The following is a 21,457-nucleotide window of genomic DNA, read 5'->3' on the forward strand; positions in this document are numbered from 1 at the left end:
CGCGATGCCACATTTTTGAGTGCATAAGGCTTCACTCAGAACTGCAGAAGTCTCATCTATTACATCACCTTTTTACGTAATACTAGTGTCGATCGTCAATTAAATCTCATGGTATTCACATTTGCTACGTAAGTTAAAATCTGAAACGCGATGATTTTTCTGTTATATAATTATTGAGAAGCCACACCAGCCACTGTAATTTACGACAAGTTAGATAAGTAATTAAAGATAATTGAGGGTCACTATAGACCATTTTGATAGTTTTCTCTTTTGTGAAACTTAATTTAAACCTAGATTATAGATGTGATGTGTCATAGGTCATCCTTCGATCCATTGTAGAACTTGGAAACCCACTCAGGGAATATTCGTTCTCATTTTTGTTGAACGCAGTTGGTTTTTATCATCCTGTATTAAAACATTTCCTTCTATCAATAGTGCAATTTATAGACAATGTTTTGTGAGTGGAATAAAATTTCCAATGGTAAACTTAACTGCTTTTTCGACGTTATTTTACCAGCTAACTAAAAATAGGAAAGCCTTGAACCCCTTCCACTAAATTTAGTTAGTATTAAGATTCTTTTACAGGGAGTGCAGTGGAGCAGACGCTGAAATCATTAAGTATTTGGTTATATCATCGCTAGTTTCACTGAACTCTTCTGAACTCTACACGTCACGTGTGGTCTGGCGTCTCCTTACCAGCAACAGGTCCCAGGTTCAAACTAGTTAATTCCCTAAAAAACACGCTCAGAGCGTCGTTGCGCGAAAGTGGTAGGGAGACACGACTTAGAACAAACAGAAACCACGCAGAATGTTCGAACCTCCTTCCTGCTGGAATGACTGGAAGTGATCGACTGTCGGACCCCCTCCGTCTAATTGGCTCTGCTCATGCTTGGTTATTTCCATCTTTGGGCGAGTTTAGTGATATCTCTGAACAGTCAAAGGGATTGTGTCTGTGATACAATGTCGACAGTCAACGTCTACCTTCCGGAGTTCTGGGAACTGGGATGATTCAAAACCGTTTTTGATATGTGTATATTCTACTTCTCGTTTCAGCACTTGGGAAAGAATTATTAGTGAATGGATCCGTTAGACATGTTTTAAACGATTTTTCATGTTATGAAGCTCCCGTTATGTCGTCTAGAAGCCACCACCTCGTGCGCATGTGACTTGGAGACACAGCTACAGTTTTGGGTCTTTGATCGCTTTTAGCAATAAAAAAGAACTCTAGCATTTGAGGTATGTATAATGATTACACACCTTTTTCCGTTATCCAATTGAAGCTTACCAGTCTCGATAATGCACTTAAACACAGTGTTCCCTCCATAAGCGTTGAATGTTTTCGCGTCTCCTGGTAGTGTGTCATCGTTTAATGTAAAGTATTTTGTAATCTGTACCTGGACAGAAGACTGACATCTCCTGTATAAGAATACATTTATTGTCCGTTACTGCATATGGGGTGCTGTTACTACAACAGATCTTAGATTTTTCACATTTTCCAAGTTGTCCTATGAGTAGTAAGGCTGAATTCACAAAAAACAACCATTTCTATTTAACAACCGACAATCACAGCATGTATGTCGTTATAAAATATCACGTTATCTTTCTTAATATTGAAAAAACGTCGTTCAGTAAAATTTTATGAACTTCGAATTTTTGTTTCTTATCAGATTTAAAATTAATTACTTGTTGTCCAAAATGAAGCAAAATATCTGTTACTATGCATGTGATGAAACAAATTAAAAACCTTGTTTCGGTTAAATGCCTACCAACCATACAACAGTAAGTCAGTGTCTATAGTAAATTTTTGTAATACATTACGCCTGAAGTAAATGTACAGTGATATCAGGTGCATCGTTAGCCAAGCTGTCGAAAACCCTGATCAAGGCTTTTCGGTTTCGTGGCACTCCAGGTACGGACCTTTTCATCTCTCCTCCACAGTCAAATCGACGGCTTTTTAATGCATATCTGAGAGAAACATACGAAAAACAGTATCCCAACAGGGTGTAGGTGGAAAGATATGCATGCATGCTGTCATTTAAAAAAAGCATATAGCTGTACCATATAAATCTACATTTTTCTCTAGTTATTCGGGATGTTTTCATTTCATGCTTTGACATTTGATATCTCGTTGAAGTCAAGAATCCATATTTCATCTCCAATAAGAAAAGTTTCAATAAGTGCTGACCGATACTCAATCCATTATTCTTGTGTTCTACATTGCGTTGTTTTACATCTCATCTCGCACACACCCTATTAAACTGAACATATTAAGTATGATGCCATATCTAAAATAACGGATGATGTGCATATGGTTTGCCATTTGATCAATTGTTACTTTCCTATTATTTAGAATAAGGCAACGGAATTGGTCCAGGGTGAAATCAGTAGTGAATGTGTGTGACGTCCTACTATGTTTTCATCCTCCACACTTGTTCTAATGCTTGTTAAAACAGTTCTGAACTATTAATACCGTAGGTAGATATTTCGTCATCACAAAATGTTGTTCTAGTATCGCAGTAAAAGTTTTGTATAGATATCCACTATTAGTACTCCTTCAGATCATAAAGAACGGGCTAATGAACATTGTTCTTGTCTGGTGTCGCAACCATATTTGCTTCCCGACAATGGAACCAATCTAATCTGATAAATGAAAAGTCTGCAGCAAACAAAGAGAACAGAGCCTCTAGTGGCTGCCGAGTGCCCTATGTCATCACAACAGTGGAGATACATATTGTACCCAAAATTTTTGCCCCTGTTGAAGCTAGTATTTGGAGGAACTATTATAAGATTGGACTTTTAACGACGGCATGGATTTTACATTTCTTTTGAACGTGGCCCACAGGCAGCTGCTCTAGGTAAATGTAATCGTGATTGTTGACATCTAGATCTGCATACTCTGCAAATCGCATTTAACTGCCTGGCAGAGGGTTCATCGAACCATCTTCACAATAGTCCTCTGTTATTCCAATTTCGACAACATGTGGAAAAAGCGAACACTGCCCTGCGCCATCCATTAGATACCTCTAACTCGTAGGAGATATAACGTATGAACAAGTTCTAACACCACGACAATACGTCGGTGAAAAGCCACGTCGGACAACGTAACTCGCTCTCGTAATACTACAGTAAGCTGTCCTGACAAGACCTTGCCTACAGTCAACGATGTAAATCGTGTGACTTGAAATAATCGTCTGTACTAACAAGACGACGTCACTTAAGATTTGATATTCAGCTTCGCGCGCTATATATCACACTACAGCTAGCTACGATATCACTCTGTAGAAAATGATGGACACAATAACACTTTTCGTGGTATAATGGGGTCAGTGGTAGCTATCTGGATATTGATTACAATAACGCATCCGACTATCAGCGTTCACTACGTTCTAAAGATAAACTACCACCAAAACTAGTATCAATCGCCGGTAAAATACTAAATGCGATATTCTACGGGGAGTAGGAATGATGTATTTACTTTATCAATATAGTGAAGCTTACTTGTGTACTCTAACAACACAACTAAGCACTTTCTCAACAACGTAGGTACCAGAAGAGATAGCTTTCGTATATAACTGATGAATATGTCTTATAGATCCGTTTCCTCTTATGGTTACTTTTCTTTTAAAGCTCCAACGAATAATAGTACATAAAACCAATCAGTGCGAACGTCACATATTTTTACGTAAACTGGAGAATATGTTCACAAGGCAAACATATAATTTAATATAGTTCATCTCTCGTTATCAATCAACGATAACCTCTATAAGTAGCGCCTTGATATCCTTGATTCTAGTGAAATTTTATCATAATAAACTATTTCGTTAGTCTCATCCTTTCAGAATTAAATGGAATAACTTTTCATTTATAATTAATCAATTTTCAATACAACGTAAACTTGCTTTTCCTATCTAAACAAAGGTTAATTATTTTCCTTTCGTTGCAAATAAGTACCTGAAAAATACTATACCTTCTCTTTAACTTCTTTGAACTTTGCTTTTACCCGTATTCCAGTCCTTTTCTTCATTGGCCTTTGGATTTACTTTATTACGAAAAGATATATTCGAAATATTAGCTTGCTTTGAAATAAGCCTTTGATTATTTTTTTGTAATAGTTTGAGGATAAAGGACAAGTCGGGTGCTGACTTTTTCAGTTTAAAACCGTTAATTCTTTATTTGCTGAAATTAATTGTCTACAGGTACAAGTCACCATTTTACTTTACGAGTGCTGGTGCTCTGTTCCAAACCACGCTATGCGGAAATGTAATTAAAAAATGGAACAATAAATCTGAATGTCACTTTTTAACTAGACGAATTTTAAATAATCAGTCAAAGCTCAACCACTTCAGACGTTGACTTCCGCGACTCACTAATATTTAAAACCCAAAACTCAGCACTTGACGATCTCTTTTACGGAGACTTAGTGTGTTCGTTAATAGGTGGTTCTTGATTTGTCGTTTAGAGACAAGGGGAAAAGCTATCAGATTCTCAGTACACTTCCGAGTGTTTCTCGATAAATAACTAATACGTAGGACGACCGTACTCTAACGTAGACTACACATTCAGTGCATTCAACAAGATTTCCGGAATTTACTATATTACGACGCTCACGCCGCAGTCACACAGTAAATCCTAACCAAATATCGCTAAGTCACTATTTCTCAGTTCTTGCGTACATCTACACAACCACAATTACACAATGCAACACCACTGTCCCTTAGTGCGTGCTTTAATGCTCAACCACAATATAACTACACGACTTCGCGTGAACACCTCTCTTCACATATGCCATACAACGGGAAATCTCTCAAAAAGATTGAAACACAGTTCGCCTACAAACGCGTGGCTGTTAAGTAGCACAAAGCACCACTGATCGCACATAGGAGACACTAATCTCACCCCTCAACACATCGGAGCTTTTCCTACACTTGGCGAGTCTACACCCTACCTAAATCGGCAGAATAATCGTTTTCTACACAAGCCCATAGTACTCTTATAACTTCTTTTCAAACGACTTAGAACTGCTTTCAACACACTTGAGTTCTATCCCCCATTGCAGACTAATTCACGTATCGAACGTGTGAACCGATCTCATCACACTCTTGAGATAAGCTCCCGCGAGGCTCATTACTAGAACAGCATTTGGACACTACTACAGAAATTCTGAAAGGACAACCCAAGAACCATTCTCTGCAACAAACATGTCACTCTAATTCTCTCTTTAACAATAAGTGTTTCTTCTTAGCAGCCGCCGGCAAACGTTCGTAGTGGCCAACTGCATCGTAGTTGTTATCTTTGCCGCACGCCGTGATTCAGCAGTCGGCTGGGCGTAGCAAACTCGCTGACTTGACAGGACACAGCTTTTCTCGACCATCAGGATCTACAACATTTTAATACAAAAATAAAAGAAAACTATACAAACAACTTAATAAAATGCTAAATTGAGGCGATACAAACAAATGATATGCTTCTTTCGGGTTGAAGACGGTTTGGCACATTACAGAGCCTCCTCCTGGCTTTAACTCATTATCCAACAATTAACAATAATTTTGGCATTAATGTTAACATTATTTGAATTGGTATGTAAAGAAATTCTCTTATATATTTCTCTGGGATATTATGTGGCTTTGGCATTATTTCATTTTTCTATTTATAATGTTGCAAAAAGGTGGGAATTTAAGGAGATGGGACCCGGATAAATTGAAAGAACCACAGGTACAGAGTTTCAGGGAGAGCATAAGGGAACAACTGACAGGAATGGGGGAAAGAAATACAGTAGAAGAAGAATGGGTAGCTTTGAGGGATGAAATAGTGCAGGCAGCAGAGGATCAAATGGTTCAAATGGCTCTGAGCACTATGGGACTTAACTTCTGAGGTCATCAGTCCACTAGAACTTAGAACTACTTAAACCTAACTAACCTAAGAACAACACGCACATCCGTGCCCGAGGCAGGATTCGAAGCTGCGACCGTAGCGGTCTCGCCGGTCCAGACTGCAGTGCCTAGAACCGCTCGGCCACTCCGGCCGGCGAGGATCAAATAGGTAAAGAGACGAGGGCCGGCAGAAACCCTTGGGTAGAAATTGCGGAGTACATTCTTCCATACTGAAAAAATGAAAAATATGTCAAAGGATAGCATAAACTGAAATTTGTCTGCTTTCTCTTGATCACAATACTCTTGATATTAATAGAACAGCGACAGATATCTATATTTTATGATTTCCGAACAAAACTTCAAAATGAAAAACATTTTCCAAAAGGGTAAAATGTTTTGTCAAATGAGTTGTCTAAAGGTAAGAAATAGAGTAACTTACATAAACATTTGACGCTCTTCACTTACTGTACGTGATCTTGAGCATAATTCAAAGATTCCTCAATTATTTCTGCAATCTATTTCTGACCTTTTAGACAAATCATTTCACAAAACGTTTCGCATGTTTTACATTTTTACCACGTTTGTATTAGGTTGCGTTCTTCTCTGTCTTACTGTTGAGTACAAATTTTGCAATTGATTTTAAACTAACTTCCTGATCAGCTACAGACTTGACATTTTAAACATATTTGAATTAAAAATAGTCTTGGTTGTAACTTATTCTTTTATTAAAACACGTTTTGCCTTCGTGGGGCATCTTCAGATTACCGTAAAATCTTGAAGCATGCGTCAAATTAGATGAAACCGAAAAGACACTTCCGTTACACAACTTTTTAAAAACGTTTTATGGTTGTCAAATATCGGCGACTATAGACAGCGTTAGTTATCTGCATTTTACGTAATTTTTCTCAATATGCGTCAGTATTTCCTCATTGCTCATTTATCTTATTGTAACCGTTACTCTGAAGTACTTTTGTATTAAGAAAGAGTAATAATACATTTTCGTGTATTAGGTTGCTTTCTTCTCTGTCTTACTGTGCAGTACAAATTTTGCAATTGATTTTAAAGTAACTTCCTGATCAGCTACAGACTTGACATTTTAAACATATTTGAATTAAAAATAGTCTTGGTTGTAACTTATTCTTTTATTAAAACACGTTTTGCCTTCGTGGGGCATCTTCAGATTACCGTAAAATCTTGAAGCATGCGTCAAATTAGACGAAACCGAAAAGACACTTCCGTTACACAACTTTTTAAAAACGTTTTATGGTTGTCAAATATCGGCGACTATAGACAGCGTTAGTTATCTGCATTTTACGTAATTTTTCTCAATATGCGTCAGTATTTCCTCATTGCTCATTTATCTTATTGTAACCGCTCCTCTGAAGTACTGTTGTATTAAGAAAGAGTAATAATACATTTTCGTGGACCTATGATTAGTGTAGGAAAATAGCTGAACAGACGACGAAAAAGTGTCAAAAGGATATTAGTGTGGTTCCTTATTTTTATGGGTTGCCGAGCAGCCACACAATAGCTGGCCCTCGGCCTACCGAGTCATTAGCACAGCTGGCAACCACAGAGTGCACGCGGATCCAGCGAAGTTAGTTGACGGCCGTACCTTTCAGCAACAGGTGATAAATTAAACCCTGGCTCGGGTATAGAATCCGCTGTCTTCTGCCTCTAAATAATCTAGTACCGGAACTGGGACAAATAGCCAGTATTTGTAGCACCTACGCTGTCTAACATCAACTTTCACCGTCATTTCTGTTGTTGTTTTCACTGATTTCAGCCGTTGCGATAGCCCGCAGTGACAGCTGCACCAGGATGTGAATATCCGTGTTGATCTCGAACGTGATTCATGGAATGAAGTGGTCATTGGTTAAGACACTGGACTCGTATATTGTAGAGCAGCTTTCTGACTCCTCCTTTTGTCATTCTTATTCAGGTCTTGCCTGTTTCGTCAAATGACTGCGCGGGAATTCTGAAGTTGGTTTCTCCATGAATGTACGACCGATTCGTTCGGTGCACCATGTTCAGTAGAGCCCGCTTAACGTCTCCAACGGCCTACCTCAATCTGAGTGTTTGGGAATAAAATCCAAAAATTTTATTGGCACACTTTATCATTTTCTTGTCATAAACTGGGTTTAAGGTCTTTTAATTAAGGGTGAGGCTGTCTAATGACATATTCTGTCATAAGACAACTTATCACAATGAATAAATTTTTATGCAAGAGATAACTTCCTATAGCATGTAATGTAGTTACTAGTGATTTTAGTGTTTCTACAGCATAATATAATTTTATATCGATTTTTGAGTAGCCAAGTAGATCGAACTTGCAGTGTTCCACGTTGTCTCTTTGTAACAAATCTGAATGATACAAAATAGGAAATCACTATCTAATGTTCTGCAAAATTATATTTATTTGGTTACGAAGTGGTTTTCGGCTTCTCAGGCCATCTACAGGTGAAAAGTGCATGTCGCAAACACAGATAAATATGATTTGCGACTTACACACATGTATTATTTGTACAGAAAATACAAAAGTGACAAAGTGTTTGCACAGTAAAATATTACAATAATTATACTAACTAAAATGGGGGTAAACAAAGGTTTTATGTGGAGATACATGTAACAAATGATGATAGATATAATGAATTTACGGTTTAAATCTAGTATTTGCAATGAAAACTTAATTTAACATGAGGGAAAATGGAGGCTGAGTCTAATCATTTAATACTAGGCCGGCATTCTGTGGCATGTGTTTGTTGACTTCCATTATTTCCAGTAGGGTTATCTTCCTGATTTTTTTGACAGAACGTAAAAGTACACACATTATACTTTATATGCATGGTTTTCCGCTAAAAGATGTTTAGCGAACGTCGAAACTTTCTTCCTTAGCCGCGAACTTCGCTCACGTTTACGCAGCCTAATTGCCACATTTCTGCCTGACTGACCAATATACACTTTTCGCTTACTGTTTGCATGTGATTTTGTTTACGCCGCTCTGTGACAAGGGTTGCATTTTGTCTTTACTTCCGAATAAAAATTTTGATGTGTTATTGGTATTATAATACGCAAGTCTGTAGTACCAAGATTGTCTGAAATATTGCCAAGACATGGAATTTTGCACCAGACTCTGAAACTATAGACTGACTACTATTACCCAGCGTGCAGAAGTGGTGTAATTTTATTCGTTTCCTTTTTTCGTAGAATATCGTCAATCAAGGAAGAGCTGGAAACTATTTGTTTGATGGTTTGTACTGTAGTTATGGGTGAAAGGTTGATTTGGATAATGGAAAAGATATGGGGCGATGCACCAGCGAATGTGGCTGTCTGGATGCTGGAAGCTTGCAGGGATTACTATATCAGCAGCTATGTTTTTTCTGTAAATGCTAATCATATATTTTCTCGTACTATTGTCTGTAACAAGGTCCAATAAATTTATAGAAGAGCGTTCCAGCTCCTTTTGAAACTTAATTTTCTTATATTGTGAGTTTAAATGCTGTAGTAACGTATCTAGGTGTGTAGTGGTGTCGGACCATCAACACAGCTCGTCATCGACATATGTAACCACTTCTAGACGTTGGCCAACAGCAACCACTCGATAGTTTCAAAGCCTGGTGCAGAATTCGATACCTTGGCACATTTCAGACAATCTTGCAAAAAAGTTATTACAGCGTTGCAAGTACAGACCTGCATTTTATGACACCAATAACATTTCAAAACTTTTATTCAATAGTGAAGACAAAATGCAACCTTTGGCACAGAGTGCTGTATGTAAGATGACTTGCAAGCGGCTTGAAAAAGTCTATATTGGTCAGTCAGACAGAGCTGCGACAATTAGACTAAGTGAACATGAGAGAAGCAAGCTATTAAAGAAGAAAGATTCGAAGTTTACTGATCATCTTTTAGCAGAAAACCATCCATATGATGTAGAATGTGAACTTTTTCATTCAGGCAGAAAAACCAGAAAATGACCCTACTGTAAATCATGGAAATCTACAAACACATGACACAAATGCTCAGACTCAATGTCCATTTTGCCCCTTTTTAAATTAATTTTTTAAGAAAAATTGTAGGATTTAGACTCTAAATTCATTTTATTTCTCGTCATTTGTTATATGTACCTCCACATGAAAACTTTGTTTAACCCCATTTTATAGTTAATATAATTATTGTAATATGTTCCTGCGTAAAACATTGTCACTTTTGTGTTTTCTGTACAAATAACATCTGTGGAAGTATCACAATATGTTTATCTGTGTTTGCGACATTCAGTTGTCAACTGAAGTTGGCCTGAGAAGCCGAAGGCCGGCTGATGACCAAATAAATATAATTTTGCAGAACATTGGGAAATGCTTTCCTTATTATTATTATTATTATTATTATTATTATGTTCTGCCAAGCACCCACAGAAAATTCAGTTAATGTTAAATCACTCTGTTCCCGAACGATATGTCTCACACCAGTGCTTGACGATACATGAAAACCTGGAACCTTGAACAAGACCTGAATAAAATGTAAGAAAGAGAAAAATTATCTATGATCAATCATAGTTCTGGCCAAATATTGGCACTCGATTCTTAATGCAGTCTTATTGAGAACAACCACGACAGAAGTAGTTCACATATTCTGTGTTCGCAAGAGCTGCATAACATTCGAAACGAGTAGCAGTCTATGTATTTAGCATCATGAAGAAATTGATTGGAGGGTTTAGTTTTGACACTGATCTGTTTCTTCCTGGAGAATTCTATGTTGGTAGTCCTAGAAAAGTTAAAATTTTCTGAGTACGGTCAGTGTTCAAGTCACACTTCGAAATAAATCGACTCTCGACATAAAAGTTTTCTGGGTCTGGTACCGTGTCATAATGTAAAAACTATTGCTGCTGGAGAAAAGTCAACGTTTCGGCCACGATTGCAGCGTCCTTCTTCTGGGTCTAGCTAGACGTGAAGATACGGGCCGCATATCGAGAAATCTAATGACAAAAGCTACTTTGTCAAAGGGCAGATTGTTGTGGCTTGATGATTGACCTTGTTTGCTACTGTCTTGAGAATCTGTCGAAAGTGGTTTGACGTAGGCATGAGCAGAAGACAAGGTGTTGGACGTCTACGCCTCTTCACAGAACAAGGATATCAGAGTCATCTCGTGCAGTAAGGCAGGATAACTGGCGATCTGTGGCAAATTTGACAACAGCTTATAATACTGGCACACGCACAAATGTTTCGGTGCACGTTGTTGAACATAGGGCTCCGCAGCAGACTACTCTTACGGATTTCTATGTTGACCCAAAGACCTCTTCAATTACGATGTCAGTGGGCAAGGGATCATCGAGACTGGACCGTGGATAAACTGAAACCCGTAGCCTGGTCGGAAGAATTACGCTTCTTCGATAACGCCCTCGTCCAGACGAACGGCCATCAGAAACATGCACCGCGCCACGGATCCAGGCCTGTGTCGGCAATATTGTGCTGTGGGGGACATTCAGCTGGGCTTCCGTGGGACCTGTGTTAGCAATCGAAGGACCTATCACTTCTATGGACTTTTTTTTTGGTCATCAGTCTACTGACTGGTTTGATGCGGCCCGGCACGAATTCCTTTCCTGTGCTAACCTCTTCATCTCAGAGTAACACTTGCAACCTACGTCCTCAATTATTTGCTTGACGTATTCCAGTCTCTGTCTTCCTCTACAGTTTTTGCCCTCTACAGCTCCATCTAGTACCATGGAAGTCATTCCCTCATGTCTTAGCAGATGTCCTATCATCCTGTCCCTTCTCCTTATCAGTGTTTTCCACATATTCCTTTCCTCTCCGATTCTGCGTAGAACCTCCTCATTCCTTACCTTATCAGTCCACCTAATTTTCAACATTCGTCCATAGCACCACATCTCAAATGCTTCGATTCTCTTCTGTTCCGGTTTTCCCACAGTCCACGTTTCACTACCATACAATGCTGTACTTCAGACGTACAGCCTCAGAAATTTCTTCCTCAAATTAAGGCCGGTATTTGATATTAGTAGACTTCTCTTGGCCAGAAATGCCTTTTTTGCCATAGCGAGTCTGCTTTTGATGTCCTCCTTGCTCCGTCCGTCATTGGTTATTTTACTGCCTAGGTAGCAGAATTCCTTAACTTCATTGACTTCGTGACCATCAATCCTGATGTTAAGTTTCTCGCTGTTCTCATTTCCACTACTTCTCATTATCTTCGTCTTTCTCCGATTTACTCTCAATGCATACTGTGTACTCATTAGACTGTTCATTCCGTTCAGCAGATCATTTAATTCTTCTTCACTTTCACTCAGGATAGCAATGTCATCAGCGAATCGTATCATTGATATCCTTTCACCTTGTATTTTAATTCCACTCCTGAACCTTTCTTTTATTTCCATCATTGCTTCCTCGATGTACAGATTGAAGAGTAGAGGCGAAAGGCTACAGCCTTGTCTTACACCCTTCTTAATACGAGCACTTCGTTCTTGATCGTCCACTCTTATTATTCCCTCTTGGTTGTTGTACATATTGTATATGACTCGTCTCTCCCTATAACTTACCCCTCCTTTTTTCAGAATCTCGAACAGCTTGCACCATTTTATATTGTCGAACGCTTTTTCCAGGTCGACAAATCCTATGAAAGTGTCTTGATTTTTCTGTAGCCTTGCTTCCATTATTAGTCGTAACGTCAGAATTGCCTCTCCCGTCCCTTTACTTTTCCTAAAGTCAAACTGATCGTCACCTAGCGCATTCTCAATTTTCTTTTCGATTCTTCTGTATATTATTCTTGTAAGCAGCTTCGATGAATGAGCTGTTAAGCTGATTGTGCGATAATTCTCGCACTTGTCAGCTCTTGCCGTCTTCGGAATTATGTGGATGATGCTTTTCCGAAAGTCAGATGGTATATCGCCAGACTCATATATTCCACACACCAACGTGAATAGTCGTTTTGTTGCCACTTCCCCCAATGATTTTAGAAATTCTGATGGAATGTTATCTATCCCGTCTGCCTTATTTGACCGTAAGTCCTCCAAAGCTCTTTTAAATTCCGATTCTAATACTGGATCCCCTATCTCTTCTAAATGGACTCCTGTTTTTTCTTCTATCACATCAGACAAACCTTCACCCTCATAGAGGCTTTCAATGTATTCTTTCCACCTATCTGCTCTCTCCTCTGCATTTAACAGTGGAATTCCCGTTGCACTCTTAATGCTACCACCGTTGCTTTTAATGCCACCAAAGGTTGTTTTGACTTTCCTGTATGCTAAGTCTGTCCTTCCGACAATCATATCTTCACATTTTTCCTGCGTCTTAGCTTCCCTGCACTTCCTATTTATTTCATTCCTCAGCGACTTGTATTTCTGTATTTCTGATTTTCCCGGAACATGTTTGTACTTCCTATGGACTACGTGAACATTACTGCAGATCGCCTGCTTCCATTCAAGATTAACCTCGGCGGCCATAGTGTCATCCAGTACGACTGCAGTCCACATCACGAGGCCAGAATCGTGATACAGTGGCTTGAGAAGCTTAATGATGATCTCACGTTGATGTATTGGCCACCAAATTCGCCCGCTCCGAACCCGATGGAAGACATTTGAGACGTATGATAACTGCACCCAGTGAAACTTTCATCCAACCAGAAATCTGTGAAATTAGCAACCAGTGTACTAGAAACCACTTGCTAACCACGTCACAGCCTACCTGCAGACCAAGTCCTCTCTCATACCCTCGGTACGTCCCCTGTGGGCTGCTGTGCAGCCTTTCCGAGCCGCGTCGGTACTGCCTTACAGACGACCAACGTAAACAACATATCCTACAACCGGAAAAATAGAGAGAGTGTCATCAATTGTCGTCATAAGTTTCTAGCGTATTCTCTCTTTCACATGAGCACAGGGCACTGTTTCTGCCTGTTTTATCGTTATTTCCTATTTTTCCTTCTTTTACGATCCATGTTTACAGCTACACGATTAATCCGCAACTAACATTTAACTACATGGTAGAGTGTTCATCGACCCACTTTCACGCCGGCCGGAGTGGCCGAGCGGTTAAAGGCGCTACAGTCTGGAACCGCACGACTGCTACGGTCGCAGGTTCGAATCCTGCTTCGGGCATGGATGTGTGTGATGTCCTTAGGTTAGTTAGGGTTAAGTAGTTCTAAGTTCTAGGGGACTGATGACCACAGCAGTTGAGTCCCATAGTGCTCAGAGCCATTTTTTTTAACCACTTTCACGCTATTTCTCTACACGCTCCAATCTCCAACAGCGCGTGGGAAAAATATAACATCTAAATTTTTTTGTGAGAACTATGATTGCTCTTATTTTACCTTGATGATCATTTCTCCGTATATACTTTGGGTCAACAAAATATTTTAGCATAAGAAGAGGAAAGTCGGAGATTGAAATTTTGCAAAAGATCTCGTCGTAATGGCTTTGTTTTAAAGATTGCCTCCCCAACTAGCGTGTCATATCTGTAACACACTTTCCCTTATTTAACTATAATACAATATGAGCTACCCTTCTTTGAACCTGGTCTCTGTCAATACTATCTGGTAAGAACTCCATACTGCACAGAAATCTGTTGCATCTCCAAAGTGTACTGCCAATACAACGCAGCCTTACCTATGTGGTCGTTTCAATTTAAATTGTTCGTATCTCTTATCCCTCTATATTTAATTGAATTTACATCCTTCAGATTTGTATGATTTATCATGTAAGCGAATTTGATTCCTTTTAGTATTCATTTGACTGTCCTCATACTTTTCATTATTTACGATCACATTAACCGCTTTTCGACCTATAGAGATATCGTCGCCATCATTTTCTTCCTTTCATGGATTAGGCTGATGCCTGTTCTGAACACACAAGAAAATAAACAAACAAAATCATTGCCATCTTTTTTGAGGTCTTCCGATATCTGTTTCCCCACTCCGCTTGTAATTCAGGACCCTCTGAGAAATTCTCTGAGCTAGCTTTGTAATGAAGACTTGTCTCCAGTCATCACGATACTTCTGAATTTTTCCATTCACATTGAAAATATTTTATTCTGTTCTATATCTTATTTCTGATCATATCTTTTCTTGTACAGTCTTTCGTCTTCCTTAGGTACCACACCTCTGCTGTTTGAATACTTGTTTCTTGCATTTTTATTTTATTTTATTTTTTGTGGCACCCTAACTTTCGCTTGTTTGCATATGATGCTGTCATCTACTGTCTAGTAAGTTCACTAGAAGACAAAAACCCGTTTTAAAATGATTTAAACAAAATATCTGTGTGATAAAGCTGGGTTATCATACAGAAACACTGAAGAGCCAAAGAAAATGGTATCCTGCCTAATATAGTGTAGGGTCCCCGCAAGCACGCAGAGGTACCGCAACACGACGTGGCATGGACTCGACTAATGCCAGAAGTAGTGCTGGAGGAAACTGACACCATGAGTCGGTGCAGGGCTGTCCATAAAACCGTAAGAGTACGAAGGGGTGGAGATCTCTTTTGAATTCGGCTCTGTACCAAAGGCTCGCAATCCGTCCTGTCGACGATGCTGCAGATGGTGACCTCTGCCTTCATCTCGCTAGCAAGACTGGCAGTCTTCACCAACTCAGATAGCCGCCGGAAACCAGAGAGAATCTCTTCCGATACATAGCGACACACGTCATTAGTGTCAACATGACCCACCACCTGCAGTTGGCTGCACCCTGTGCCCTTCATGGCATCCGGAAGAACCCTTTCCACATCTTGTATGACTCACCCCCGTATGCACATGGAGTGCACATTGGCTTTCTTCCCGTCCTTAGCTGCCATATCCCTAAGGGGCTCCACCACCCGCCTAACACTGGAGCGCTCAATGACAAGCAATCCCACTCTCTGCGCTTGTCCGGACATCTCAGCAAGACCGGCCATTGTCCAAACAGGCGAGGCCGCCCTTGTTGGCTCAGAAGCACTTTCAGCAGTGGGCAGTACCTCAAACCTGTTACGGAGGCGTAAGGGTACAGCCTTGCAGGCAGCACCAACTTTGGCGTTCCGGCCAGGGATTCGCGACGCCGCCACGGTTCGCCAATCACCGTCAGGCATGTGATGACCGGCAGGGATGTCCGATTCCGAGGGCGCAGTGGCATCAGAGGTCCCAGGCGATGCTACAGGTTCCAGAGGCGCCAGAGCACTCGCCTCGGGTGTCCCAATGTCACCGCGGCCCAGGGCAACAGCCTGGAGCCTGTCAACCACGGCCAACGCAGCTTCCAGCTGTTTCCTGACGGTGGCCAATTCCCCCTGAGTCTGTACACAACAACAGGCGCAGTCCCTATCCATCCCTAACAGTTTTTTTCCTCTCTTTTATATCACAAGCCGTTCAAAACAAACAGATGACTGACGACTACGCGAATTTACACTATACGGGTACTGAAATGCGATTCTACAACTCTCATATACTATAATACGCCAGAAATTTGTAAATTAAACTATGCAAGTACCCAAAAACACGCAAAGAAATTAATAATTAAACTGTGAAACAAATAAGTGAGCTAAGAGTACGACTTGCTGCTGGCTGCTGGTTATCCAACGGCGGCAGGGCCTAGACTGCAAACAAAAGCAGCGCCTTGAGGCTGTGGGGCAGGGAAAAAGAGGGAGGTCATGGTGTAAATAGGAGTGGGGGAAAGTTGGTCAGGTGCATTGGCTGAGGGTAGAGGGTGGGGGACGAGAATAGGAAGAAGGCGATAGGACACGGGGAGGGTGGAAGCCATTGGGCGCAGGGTGTGAGGATGGTATGTTGCCAAAGGTTGAGGCTGGGATAATTTCCGGACTGGAGAATGTATTGTAAGGATAATCCTATCTGCAGAGTTCAGAAAAGCTGGCGGTGGAGGGGAGAATCCATATGGCTCACGTAGGGAAGCAGCCATTGAAATCAAGCTTGTTATGTTCAGCTGCATGCTGGGCCACAGTATGGTCTACTTTGCTCTTGGCCACATCTTGGCGGTGGCTGTTCACCCTGGTGGACAGCTGGTTGGTAGTCACACCAATATAAAAAAAAGCTGTGCAATGCTTGCAGCAGAGCTGGTATATGACATAGCTGCTCTCACAGGTGGCCCAGCCTCTGATGGGGTAGCATAAGCCTGTGACAGGACCGGAATAAGAAATGCTAATGCTGGGTGGGTGGATTGGGCACGTCTTTCACCTGGTTGTTTCAAGTGGTTGGGATTGGGGGTGGCAAATGGATGGACTAGGATGTTGTGGAGGTTGCGTCGGTGTCAGAATACCATTTTAGGGGGCCAGGGAATAATCTTGAATAATATGTCCTGCATTTCTGGGCATGATGACAGGTAATCAAAATCCTGATGCAGGATAAAGTTCTGTAGTTCCAGTCCAAGGTGGTACTGGGTCATAGAGGCGGCACTTCTTTGTGGCTGGTTACTGGGGTGGCTAGGCTTGAGGTTCTGCTGTGGCTGCTGCTGGTCATACAGCATAGAGCATGCGGTTCTGCCGTGGTCGCCAGTGCCCACAAGGCAGTAACCATGTTAAAAGAACACAACAATTGATATTCAGAGTGACAAAGTTTAGATATTGATGAATGACCACATTGTGAAGTTCGCCGAAAAAATTTCAAATTTATTTCTGCTGAAGGCATCCCAAATGCGTTCAATAATGTTCATGTCTGGAGAACTGGTGGCAAGAGGGAGTGTTTAAACTAAGAAGAGTGTTCCTGGGGCCACACTGTAGCTATTATTGATGTATGGGGTGTCGCATTGTCCTACTGGAATTGCCAAAGTCCGTCGGAGTGAACAATGGGCATGAATGGATGCAAGTTGGCTCTGAGCACTATGGGACTCAACTTCTCAGGTCATCAGTCCCCTACAACTTAGAACTAGTTAAACCTAACTAACCTAAGGACATCACACACATCCATGCCCAAGGCAGGATTCGAACCTGCAACCGTAGCGCTCTCACGGTTCCAGACTGCAGCGCCTAGAACCGCACGGCCATTTCGGCCGGCTTGGATGCAAGTGATCAGACAGGATGCCTACATACGTGTCACCTGTTAGAGTTATATCTAGCTGTACCAGAGGTCCCGTATCACTCCGACTGCAAACGCCCCACACCATTACAGAGCCTCCACGAGCTTCAACCATCCTCTGCTGACATGCTCGGTCCATGTATTCATGATGTTTTCTGCATACCCCTACACGTCCGTCACTCAATACAATTTTAAATTAGAGTCGTCCGACCAGACATGTTTCCAGTCACCAACAGTCCAATGTCGGTGTTGAGGAGCCGATTTTAGGCTTAAAGCTTTGTGTCGTGCAGTCATCGATGGTACTCGAGTGGGCCTTCTGCTCTGAAAGCCCACATCGATAACGTTTCGTTGAATGGCCGCATGCTGACACTGGTTGACGGCTGGGCATTGAAATCTGCAGCAATGTGCGTAACGGTTGCACTTCTGTCACGATGAACGATTCACTTCGGTGGTAGTTGGTCCCGTTCTTGCAGGATCTTTTTCCGGCCGCAGTGGTGTCGGAGATTTGATGTTTTACCGGATTCCTGAAATTCGCGGTGCACTCGAGAATTGGTCGTACGGAAAAATCGCCACTTCATCGCTACCTCGGAAATGCTGTGTCCCATCGCTCGTGCCGCGACTATAAGGAAAATCGCCATTTCATCGCTTCTTCGGAGATGCTGTGTCACATCGCTTGTGCGCCGACAATAACACCATGAAACTTCCTGGCAGATTAAAACTGTGTGCCCGACCGAGACTCGAACTCGGGACCTTTGCCTTTCGCGGGCAAGTGCTCTACCATCTGAGCTACCGAAGCACGACTCACGCCCGGTACTCACAGCTTTACTTCTGCCAGTATCTCGTCTCCTACCTTCCGCAGTATCCTTTCTTTCAGAAGTGCTAGTTCTGCAAGGTTCGCAGGAGAGCTTCTGTAAAGTTTGGAAGGTAGGAGACGAGATACTGGCAGAAGTAAAGCTGTGAGTACCGGGCGTGGGTCGTGCTTCGGTAGCTCAGATGGTGGAGCACTTGCCCGCGAAAGGCAAAGGTCACGAGTTCGAGTCTCGGTCGGACACACAGTTTTAATCTGCCAGGAAGTTTCATATCAGCGCACACTCCGCTGCAGAGTGAAAATCTCATTCTGAATAACACCATGTTGAAAATCACTTAAATCTTGATAACGTGCCATTGTAGCAGCAGTAACCGATCTAACAACTGGGCTTCACACTTGTTGTCTTACATAGGCGTTGTCGACCGCAGCGCCGTCTTCTGTCTGTTTACATGTCTCTATATTTGAATACGCATTCCTATACCACTTTCTTTGGCGTTTCAGTGTACTTTTTAAAATCATTTTGCAACTAGTTTTGATGTTGTAATGACTAGTCTGTAAATGAAAGCATCATCTGAAAACAATGTAGGACGGTTGCTCACCTTGTCTCCTATAACCTTTGTATGTATTAGGAGTATAGGAGGGCCTATAACATTCCCTTGGGGAATACCAGGTATCACTTTTGGTTTGCTCGGTAACTTTCCGTCAGTTACTACATTTATGACAGAAAATCACGCAAAGCTGAGATCATGGTTCATAACACACACATTGATTAACAGGCGCTAGTTAGCCGTGTAAAAATAAAGAAATATGCAATTAATTTGGGAACCGCCCTCGATAGCACTCATTACTTCATAAGAATAAGGAACTTGTTGTGTTTCACAAGAACGATTATTCTGCATCCTTGCTTACTGCGCGTCAATAGATAGTTTTCAAAGAGGCAATTCAGTGTTCGAACACAGTATGTATTCCAATATCCTGCTGTAAATAGACGTCAGTGATATAGGTCTGCAGTTCAGTGGATTAGCTACTTCTGTTTCCTTTCAAGAATATTGGTGTGAGCCGTGCAAAGTTCCAGTCATTAGGTATGGATTTTTCGTCGAGCGAGCGGTGACATATGAATGCTAGATATGGAACTATTAAATGAGCATACTCTGAAAGAAACCTAACTGGAATACGATCTGAACCCAAGGCTCGCCTTTGTAATTCTTATTTAGTGGCACTGTCATCTGTAACATTACAATTATTATTATATCCTAATATTAAAAATTGTTAAGTTTTGTAACCTTAAAAATTCATTTTTTTATAAATTATGATTTTACGCACGTTATGAAGAGTACTCTGTTCTTTTAAAGTGTATCGTACTTAATATACATTTTTAAATGCTAATTTATCTTCCATTTCGCAATAACGACAGTGACATGCTGAACTCTCCAGAAGTAACGCTCCTACCCAATTCTCGCACCACTGGAAAGAGAAGTAATGTAGAGATAATAGTGCCAGCGGTGTTGATGAACAGCTGAAATAGCTGAAATTTAACAAAGCTTCAGCACACGATGGATTCCGTATCACATTTCCGTCTGAATTAGCCAACCTTTTAACGTTGATCTATCACAGATCCTTCGAAGAAAAAACGGTGCACAGTGGATGGAAGAAGCACCTATGTGCAAGACGCCTGTCAAAAGTGAACCACAGAAGTAACGTCCCAAATCTTTGTGATCCATTTGTCGTAAATCTTAGAACCAATTCTTTGTTGAAAATTAGTGCCAAACAGCATGGATTTCAAAAACATCGACCATGTGAAACCCAACTTGCGATTTTTTTCACGTGACATTCTGAAAGCCATGTATCAAGGCAGTGACGTAGATGCAGTACTTCTGGATTTCCGAAAAGTATTTAATTCAGTGCCGCATCTATGCTTACTATCAAAACTACGATCGTATAGGATATGAAGCGAAATTTGTGACTATATTGAGGAGTTTTTGGTAGGGAGGAAGTCATCTTGGATGCAGAATGGAAATAGCATCGAGTGTGCCCGTGGGAAGTGTGTCGGGAGCGCTGTTGTTAATGTTGTACAGTAATGACCTTGCAGGCAATGTTTTAGCAACCTGAGCGTTTTCAACGACGTAATTGTGTATAATGAGTTACCGTCTGGAAAAATCTACACAAATATTCAGTTGGATCTGATAAATTTCAGAGTGACGCAAAGATGGACAATTTGCTTTAAATGTTCAGAACTGTAAAATTATGCACTTCACAAAACGAAAATAACGTGGTATCCTACGATTACAATGTCAACGAGTCACATCTGGAATCGGTAAACTCATACAGATAACTGGGAGTAACAAATTGTAGGGGCTTAGATAGAACGATAACATAGGCTCAGTCATAGGTAAAGCAGGGGCAAACTTCGGTTCGTCGGAAGGATACTAGAGAAATGCAATCAGTGTACAAAAGTATGTATCAAAATGTAACACCTACAGCCGTCCTTACGATGTCATTTATTATATTGCTAGCAGTTTCGGTGCTTCAGTGCACCATGTTAAGGCCTTAGTTGACGCTGAGGGGGTTGATAGTTGAAAGGTGGAGAGACAACATCGCTGTTACACGTAGTCTCGGAAAACCAGTTATAGAGGTTGGCCAATGATGAATCGTGTATACGGATGGTGTTAACCCCTCCAGCGTCAGCTAAGGCCTCAAGATGGTGCATTGAAGCACCGAAACTGCTAGCCATATAGTAAATGACATCGTAAGCACTGCTGGAGGTGTTTCATTTTATTACGTAAGTGATCGCC

The 21,457-nt window shown here is 41.1% G+C and overlaps 1 long non-coding RNA gene across 1 annotated transcript in view; it reads right to left on the reverse strand.

Annotated features, from left to right (window-relative positions):
• Positions 1-4,234: 4,234 nt before the first annotated feature.
• The window catches only part of LOC126474180 (uncharacterized), a 123,489-nt gene continuing 106,266 nt past the window's right edge, over positions 4,235-21,457 (reverse strand). The window contains exons 2-3 of the long non-coding RNA XR_007586580.1: positions 5,917-6,100; positions 4,235-5,377 (exon numbers count right to left, since the gene is read on the reverse strand). This is a non-coding gene — a long non-coding RNA (uncharacterized LOC126474180). The remainder of the gene's footprint in view (positions 5,378-5,916; positions 6,101-21,457) is intronic.

Source organism: Schistocerca serialis, chromosome 4 (assembly GCF_023864345.2).
Source record: "Schistocerca serialis cubense isolate TAMUIC-IGC-003099 chromosome 4, iqSchSeri2.2, whole genome shotgun sequence".
In the NCBI taxonomy this organism is placed as follows: Eukaryota; Metazoa; Arthropoda; class Insecta; order Orthoptera; family Acrididae; genus Schistocerca; species Schistocerca serialis.